The sequence below is a fragment of the Coregonus clupeaformis genome, unplaced genomic scaffold, assembly GCF_020615455.1.
Source record: "Coregonus clupeaformis isolate EN_2021a unplaced genomic scaffold, ASM2061545v1 scaf1084, whole genome shotgun sequence".
Classification (NCBI taxonomy): domain Eukaryota; kingdom Metazoa; phylum Chordata; class Actinopteri; order Salmoniformes; family Salmonidae; genus Coregonus; species Coregonus clupeaformis.
In genome coordinates, this window is record NW_025534538.1 from 140059 (window position 1) to 149598 (window position 9540).

Sequence of the window (9540 nt, forward strand, 5' to 3'; positions counted from 1 at the left end):
CTATGAAGCTGGATGAGTGAATGCCAAGAAGAAGCAAGAAAGGTTGATATTGAAGAATCTCAAATATAAGAGATTTGATTTGTTAACATTTTAATATGTTAAAGATACATATGTGTTGTTTTTATAGGATGTTTCACTATTATCATTAATGAGAAAATAGTAAAAATAAAGAAAAACTTGAATTAGTTAGGGTGTCAAAACTTTTGACTGGTACTGTAGTGGAAAAAGTAGGCACCCATCTTTTGACATTACTTCTAATCTATTAGCTAACTGATTTTAAATTAGCTTGTTAGTAACTACAGGAGGGAAAGATTGATTTTAAGTTGCTCACTGACAAAGAATGATCAGTTATAATTTTAATGGTAGTTATTTGAACAGAGAGATAGAATAAAAAACAAAAATCAGAAAAACGATTAAAAATGTTATAAATTGATTTATATTTTTTAATAGAGGGAAATAAGTATTTGAACCCTCAGCAAAACATGACTTAGTGATCTTGCAGCAAAACCCTTGTTGGAATAACAGAGGTCAGACGTTTGTAGTTGGCTACCAGGTTTGAACATCAGGAGGGATTTGTACTTGCAGATCTTTGGAAAGCCGAGGCAACCTCGAACTGAGTCAGCTTCTCCACAGATTTTCGATGGGTTTATTGGTCTGGAGACTGGCTAGGCCACTCCAGGACCTTAATGTGTTTTTTGAGCCAAAGCTTGAGGGGGAGATGCTGGAATACATAACATTTTAATGCCCTGGCTGAGGGAAGGAGGTTATTAGGCCATGCCCTTTGAGTGCGGGAAGTTGTTGTCCTTAGAAGAGAAAACACCCAAACAAAGTTACGGAGGGAGGTTTGAGGTATAGGAAGATTTCAAGAATGAGTTGATGCTAAAGATGATTTGGTAATCTGACCACAAACTTTTCACCCAGTTCTCGAATATTAGATGTTATTGGAAAACCTCAGAGGGCCTGGAGTAGGGTTTAGGGAAGGGGGACCTGGCGGGCGCTGCAGGATTTTGAGTCCTTCACGGTGTTACCAATTGTTTTCCTTGGTGAATGGCAGCTGACTGTGAGATCATTGAGCAAGATCCTCCCATGTAGTTCCGTGCTGATTCCTCACCGCTTCCTATGATCATTGCAACAAGTGAGATTTGCATAGAGCCCCAGGCGAGGGAGATTGAAGCTATTTTGTGTTTTTCTATTTGCGAATAATCGCATCCAACTGTTGTCACCTTCTCACCAAGCTGCTTGGTGATGGTTTGTAGCCATTCAGACTTGTGTAGGCCTAGAACTGGCCCTGACATTGAATTTGGTTTGGCATGGTGGAGAGTTGGAATCTGATTGATTGATTGCTTCTGGGGACAGGTGTTTTTTTATTATAGGTAAAAGTTTAGGAGCACTCCATTTAAGAGGGTGCTTAATCTCAGCTCGTATAAAAATAATCTGGGAATGAGAAATCTTTCTCATTGAGAGGGGTCAAATACTTATTTCCCTCATTAAAATGAAAATCTATTTAACATTTTTGAAAGTGGGGATTTGTGTTGTTATTTTGTCTCTTACTGTTCAAATAAACCTAACATTACAATTATAATTGATCATTTGTCAGTGGGCAAAAAAAATCAAGGGGATAAATACTTTTTTCCCTCACTGTAACTAGCTTGCTAACGAGCCAAATTTAGCTTTGAGGGAAGAAAAGAAGACATATGAAATAAGCTGGTGCAAATTTATGCATTATAATAAACGCATTAGACAGCAGTCTCACAAGAACAACAACCAGAGCTGACCCTTCAGTTCAGTGGCCATCATAAACCTTCACTAACTTGAGATGGGTAAGAAAGAGCAAAGTATGAGGGAGGATTGTGATGATAGAAAAATTCAGTGGCATGGGGTATATATTAAGACATGGAATGTATGTTGTAAAGGCAAATTAAAATGGATTAATAGATAAATAAAGCCTTTGTAAAATACTGAACATTTTTCATAGAAAGATTTGTTTGAGAAGACAGTATGACAAACAATATAGTATTTGCACTTTGTCTGAGCATGTGCGTGGTAAGTGTGTGTGACGAATGAACGTAGGCTAAGTGATTTAATCCATGTAGTCATGTGGCATGTAGTCTATTCAGTGAGTCATTTTTGTTATCTAGTGTGATGATCGGGTGTAATATGGCATTAGCAAAGAAATTTTATGGTTTTGTTGGTAGAGAGGATATGTTTGTCTGCTCTGCAAAAGAAAAGTGTATTATTAATGAAAAAGAAGCACAGATATGATATGTTTTCGGGGGGATTTTTTTTTGTGGTGGGGAAGCGGGAAGAGTGTTTGTGGGTAGATCAATTACACCCTTGGCCAGAAGATAGCCGCGCAAATATGATTTTGTTGTGAGGAGTGCTGTTCAAGCATTTAAGATTTCCATGCATGTAGCCCCCAGCACACCACAGCCCCATAAATTAAGGAAATGTACATATACACGCATAATTTTAAGATATTTGGTAACGTGAAGGGAAGATCTGACGTGGTCATTACAAGCCACCCAACCACTCTCTCGTCTTCCTCACTCCCCCTCCCCCCCCCCCCCCCTCTCTCTGCAGACGGAACAGGTAGGGCGGGATACGCCCGTGATTTAGACGCATGCCAGTATTTTTACATTAGCATTTGTTTGTGATTGAGAATTTAAGGAATTAAATTAGCATGTTTAATGGGACTGTTAAGGAAGGTGTGTTGAGAAGAGAATTATTAGAATAAACAGTTAAAGTAGTCCCTTCAAGCTCAAAGGCCCTTCCAGACATTTGTAAACATGGAGTAACAGGGAGAATTAAATCAGCCTAGTGTGTGTGTGTGCATGTGATTCCACGAGTCTGGAAAACATATTTCATGCAGGTATGTGTATTGTGTAGCAACCTGAACGCCGTGTTTGGCATTTGTTATAATTTTAAATCACTATAGCAGTAGCGGAGATACCGCCCAAATAGAATGATTTTCTCTCATCAATGCCTAAGGAATTACTTTGAAAACGTGGCTTTACTATATGGAATGCTTTTGATAGTTTGAACACACTCTTAACAAATTAAATAAGGGCAGCAGATTCTAACTCAAGGCCTAAAAGCATCTTTCAGAAGAACCAGAAATTAGTAGTAGAAGGAGAATCACATGATTTGTAGATGTGTGGCTTTGTATGTAAAAGTTATGCAGTGTAAACATTGTGAGTGTGGATGATTGAGGGCGTATTAATTAATGAAAAGAATCCAGTGACACTCGCACATTAAGGATAAAGTCTGAGCAGCATAAATACATCAGCGTGTTGTATGTAGTCCAGAGGAGGATGTGATGTTTACATTTGTGTTACAATGGGCAAAAAGGAACATATCAGAACATATATGTTATAGATATATGGATTTTTCATCAAAGATGGATATTTTTTTTTATTTGGATAGCATTATAGGTAAAAAGGCATTATCAAAAACCACACATGACATTTGTTTTTTGAGATTACACACTCCAGTAGACAGAACTATGGTCTGAGGGATTGTGTGGGAATAATAGTGAAAAGTTGCAAATGCCTTTTTGGCTAACATTGCTCTGCATCTTGTTTGGAACCGGAATAAGCCCAGCCTTACTGATGCTGCTTGGATGGAGGGGAGAGAAAATGTTTTTTTTTACATCTCAATTTCACGCAATTTTTTTGCGAATAATGAGGAGCTTTAATATAGCGCCAGACACAGGCACCGCACATGTGAAGGATGACATTTTCACATATAGCGGCACCTTGTCACCACGGACTGAAGTCCTCTACTGGCTGCTGGAAGGGGTGTGTGTGCGTGTGGTTGTTGGTTTATAATTGAAGTGTAGGGGAGTTTATTCGTGACGGTGGGTTGGTGAAGGACCTGATCGCAAAACATATTCAGCAGCTAAAAGAAGAAAACAGACCATAAGGAATGAAAGATGAAAGTTGATAAACATCTCATCCCCCTTCCCCATTGTGGGGAGCATTATGTGATTATGGAGAGGAATACGGCAGTATCTGCGAAACAACTAACTAATGATAGAGAGAATTGTTGCTTTGAATAGGAAAGGACTTCAAAGCCATGAGCTCATCATTCTGAGTGTATCCTCCTGAGGCTAAACAACGTCTTTTTTTATCTATGTAAACAAAATGAAAGTCTGGGCTAATTTATAGAGCAGGAATAAAGGTAAAATGAGATACTAATGCCAGGGTTTGTGTAATTATCTGTAGATCAGTCAATCGAGATGGAGGGGAAGGGATCCTCAGTTTACATATTTGCCGTGTTTGAAAGAATGATACAAGAGTAGTTGTCAGTATTCAGTATGTGTCTATTTTTTATATTAGCTCAACACATTCAAATGGAGAGGATTGAGAAAGGAAAATGTATGATTGAAACTGATGGACATGTATTGGTGTAAATAGTGGTTGTGTGTGGTGTAATAGACTTGATATGGCCCAGAGGCTAGTCTCCCGCCTCCAGGCAGAGCTCTTGGGGAAGCACACAGGATGATGGTGTTGACAGCCAGAGGGTGCACTCATAGAACCATATATAAAAATAGTTTAATGTCATTAGAAAACGAAGCACCTACCATAATGAGCATGACAAAAGTGTATTGAAAAATTAATGTAAGAAAAAATAAAAGTAATAATAGGTTATTGTAATAACAACAATAACAAAAACAAGAATGAAAAGTAGTATGAGTTAATGACAATATAACCTAAGATTTTGAATGGACTGTAGTTACTTCAGCAAATTAATGACAAAAAGAAGAAGAATCAGAGGTGAGGGTAAATGGCATATACAATCCCAAAAGATAAAGGAGGAGTGGGAAGAGAAGAACAAAAAAAATAAAAAATCAAAAGGATTATATATGAAAGAAAATCAAGAGTGAATAATAATGGGAAATGAAAAGTAAATTTGTACAACCCTTTATCTTTTATTGTTCAGACACCGGCACATGTACAGTCTTTGTACGAGAAGGTTTAATTCCTTGAGACGAGGGGGAAATAAATTATGTTGTGTAATTTTGTTCTTATTTTATATATTTGATTAAATAAATATTTATAAAATTATTGAAAATAATTCCATAATGTTATATATTGTGCACCAGTAGTAAATTAAATTAATATAAAAATGAGATAATAGACAGGAATTAGTATATATGTTTTATATAGATTTTTTAAAGAGAATTCATAAAGTCCCTGACTTAAACAAAGTAAACACTTCAGATTTAGATTTTTGATCAATAAAATGTTTAAAGATAGATGTTGGAGATGGACATATAGTAGTCTCATTGTGCAGTTTATAAACAACAATACTTGGTCGATTCCAATTAAAATATTGATTGTTAGGTGAAGTGAATTGGGTAAGAAATTGAGATGCTGACACAGAATTAAGTACATTAACAAAAAGAGAGGGAAAAGAAAAAAGAAAGTGCAGCCAGATTTAGTTACCAAATGTTTAACTTAAAATTGTTAATATGACATTATATCAAGGATGCCAAAAAAAAGAAATCAAATCAATTAACAACTCCCAAATACATAACTTCATTAAAATATATAAAATTATATAAAAATCTTTAACACTGCACATGAGAAAATTAACAAAAGAGAGCATAAACAAACAAAAGCTTTTGGCAGAGTGAGTCTACTTAAAGAAAATAGAAACCATGTGCCGAAACTAAACAGTAGTTCTACGGCATTTTGTGAGTTACTCACTTAATAGTAGTCTTGTTTAGGAAATGTCTGTGGAAGAAAGATAGATAAAGAGAGAACGAAGAGAGTGAGCATGTCCTGAGTTTAGTGCTACTGTTCTTTTTAGACACATAAAAGGATGGTCTGGATGATGGGTTGCTCAGGTGGAGTTGACCGCATGCTTGCCGGGCAAAAGTCGCTGCAGAGCTTGAATGATGAGAGGTGAAGCTACATCCCCGCAACGGGAGGGAGACGGGGAAGGGGAGGGGGAGAGGAGGTGAGGGCTAGAGTTGGAGTGGTTGGAGAGCAGTTTTGAGTGGCTTTTGGTGTGACGGGAGATCTGGCTGACAAGCTCCTCTCCAGACAGTTTGGTCGAGGTCTCTGAGTCTGAGAGGAGACTCCAAGTGGCTGACGTGAGGTGGAGAGAGGGAACAACTGAGGAAGCAGAGTGTGCAGAAGGAACACTGGGTGGCTGGAGTCAGGGCTTCCTTAAGAACTCTGGTCCCTCCGGCCCCCCTCAGCCGGTACTTGACGCTGGCCAGCCAGGGGATGGTGGTCATGGAGAGGCTGGAAACGGGAGATGTGCATCCCCCCCTGGGGGCTCATGAATAATAATCGCAGTCGCGGAGGCTGGGAAAGAGGTGAGCAGGTGTGGGGGTTTCAGTTGGAGGCTTGCTTTGGGCTGGAGAGATCTAGTCCTCTGGGAGTGGAACCCTCAATGTCAGACCTTTCCGAACAGGCTGGTGGGCGGAGGACTTGGAGGCTTGACTTTCTGGGAGGTTTTAGAGTTGATAAGAGCAGGGATTCTACGCAGCGGGGATTGGAATGAATGATGCCACATGCAGACGAGACCCTTGGCCACTGGTGGTTGTGGGGAGGAAGGGGAGATAGAGGAGGGTGGAGGAAGGGAGCGAACCCAGAGAGCTGCCTTTATTTTGCCTTTGGTCAGGCCTATTGGCCGGTCGCTGTTGACGGGTAGAAGTAGGGTCAAGTGGTCATTGGTTTTTTTGGTTGAGCTGGGGTGGAAGACTGCAGCGTTACTATTTGAATGAGATGATGGGGTCCAGGGATGGAGAGCAGATGGCTGGCCTACCCAGGTGGAGGCATCACGGACTGAAGCGCACTTAGAGGATTTGATGGAAAATGGATGTGCTGCCACACAAGCGGAGATGGGGGATTTGAAGAGACTCCAACCCATCCTCCAGCGAATCCTTCATATGGGCGACCGGTTATAGTTGGGCGCCTCCGACGCTCTCAGGGGTTTTAGACCCCCCCCTTGGGGGATCCCTCTGGCTGACCCCCCTGCCTCGCTGCTGAGAGGGGGAGGGGGGGTTCCGTCTTGATTTGGGGACGCACATTCCCCTCCACTTGGCTATTTTATGATTACCACTCCTCCATGGCGTGGAAGTTGTTTTTGGGGAGAGGAGAGTCTGACGCGCTGGGCAAGAGAGACGAGTGGTTTTGGCGTTGGGACAGGAGCCTCCTCCAGGGAACAGGTATTTGAGGGCTGAGCCCTTTCCCTGAGTTGGCCAGTGAGAGCTTCATGATATTGGGCAGCTGGTATGTAGCATGGATGCGGGGGTAGTCTCCCAGGCTGGGAGCACCGTTCTGTGCTTGGTTGATGGCTGATGTACTGTGTTTCAAGATTGAGGATGCCAGACCCTTTAGGGCTCCTCAGATCCCCTCGTAAATATTTGGACGAGATATGAATTTCCTCTGTCTCGTATCTCCAGTTTCTGCCTTTTGGTGCTAGTGGCTTATACATACCCAACTCCACAATAGGGAAATATAGAGGGAGGTAGGTATGGGGGAGGAGGTGGGGAGAATATGAGTGAGGGACAGACGAATTTCTCCTCAGCAGAGATTGGTGGGGACAGGTGGGGGGGAATGATGGGAGTGTTTTTAATGAGCAGAGTTTGAGACCTTGATGAAGTGACCGGTACATCAGTGTGTAGTCCTGAAGTGTCGAGGAGTGACATCTCCATGCATTTCAAGATGGGACTTCTGGACGAACACATGCATAGCGGCATGGTGGCCGTAACGGTGTTTGGGGTGATGTAATGGGAAGCCTTCTGAGAGGGGGTATTAGTATTTAGGTGAGGATTTGGGGGTGCCCGATCTGGGGAGCGGGGAGGTCGAGGATGGGGCCTTCGAGCGGAGGAGATGACTCTGGGCCATGCTACAGGAGTAGGTTCAGAGGAATCTCTGGTAGTGTTTTGTTTAATATGTGGACACTGAGGTCTGGAGAGACTCGAAAAGAATGTCCAAGTACATACACTGCAGGACCCTGAGATCTTTCCTATCTCCAGGAGAGAAAAAGATCGCTCTGGCGTGGCTTGGACAGCCACAAGTGGCGCGTGGGTTGTCATCGCGGAAGGGTTATTTATGTGTAAGTAGTCCACCAGCGTGTCATAGGCAGCACTGCAGTCCTTGCAGGGAACTTACTGGCACTCTGTGAAGATGGAGTCAGAGATAGCATGTGCTCTGACGGTAGAGCTGCACGAGTGCTGAATAGGTTGTTTTGCTCGCTGCTGGGTGTGGATGAGCTCTGGTTCTGAGAGACCAAAGAGGGTCTTGGCCATAGCGGATCTGGTGCCAGTCGGTAAACATGGCACAATTGCGCTGCACTGCTACTAGCTGTGGCTGGTGGCGGCTTCTCCACCACTGGTGGCTGGGTGAGGTTGAGTTCAGAGAGACCAGTAGGAGTTGGTAGTAGTGGGGATGGTATGCTCAGCTGCGGGCCGGTGGTGGCGCCGGGCCCTCCGTGGCTGCTAGCTGAGCTACATATGAGAGAGGAAGTTGTTGCAAAGGGAGAAGTAATTTTGCGACCTCCTCCTCATTTTTGAGAGAGGCACCAAAGAATGGAGATTATAGTGAGATCATTGTCAACTCTATGGCCGGAGAAGGGCCACGAGGAAGGCGTCATTAAAAAAGCTCTGACCGCAGGCCCACCGGAGCCACGAGCAGGAAGCCTCCTTATAGGGATAGAGAAAGAGAGAGAAACAGAGAGAGGATTGTTATTGACCACAGCACACTACGGAAAGATGAAGATTCGATTTGGTAGTTCTTGCAATGCCTTGCAAATCAGAATGATAGAAATAAAAGACTAGAATGTCCCATATCAGAAAAACAAAGAATAACAGATATAATATAAACGAATTATAAATCAATATTTAATCATTTGTTTCAAATGGAATAAAGTCCATTCCCCCCCACTCCCTGTTTTTACTGCAAGAATGAGAAAGATAGAGAAGAGGGAGAATGTTTTCAAACACAACTTAACATTTTCAAATGAAATTAAAACTAAATTTGAAATTAATTTGTAGCACATTCGGGTGGTATTTGTTGAAGTAATATTAATTACGTTATAACCCTCCGTGAAAGAGAGCAGGTTTGTCTGTACACTTGAAATGTCTGATGCTTCTTTTCAGCCTCAATGTGCATTTTCTTGTAACAGAACACTCACATTTAAATTAAGATGAGATAACGCACAGGCTCGCATTGTTAATAAAAATGAATGTATGTACAGTTCCCACTAAAATTCAGAACAAAACACATTTACTTCAATTACAAAAGATGAGAAAGTAGTTATATAAAAAGCGAGCCATTTGGAGAGTATGCTTTAATTATATTAAATCCCTCTCGTTTAAAACAAAAGATAGTGAGATGGAAACATAAAAAAAAAGCATATCATGCAGCACACATTTATTATTTTTGTGATGGAGGCTGGCTCCTGTAAACAGTGGACCGGGATAATTCTGTAATCTTTTTGACCGCCTCTTGATTCCTAGCTGTTCACTTCACTCATTGTCCAGGTATGTAACTATGGGCAAGAATGACACTGACCATACTG

The 9540-nt window shown here is 41.5% G+C and overlaps 1 pseudogene; it reads right to left on the reverse strand.

The window, feature by feature from the left end:
- Positions 1–5847: 5847 nt before the first annotated feature.
- LOC123486237 lies at positions 5848–8269 on the reverse strand (annotated as a pseudogene).
- Positions 8270–9540: the final 1271 nt, after the last annotated feature.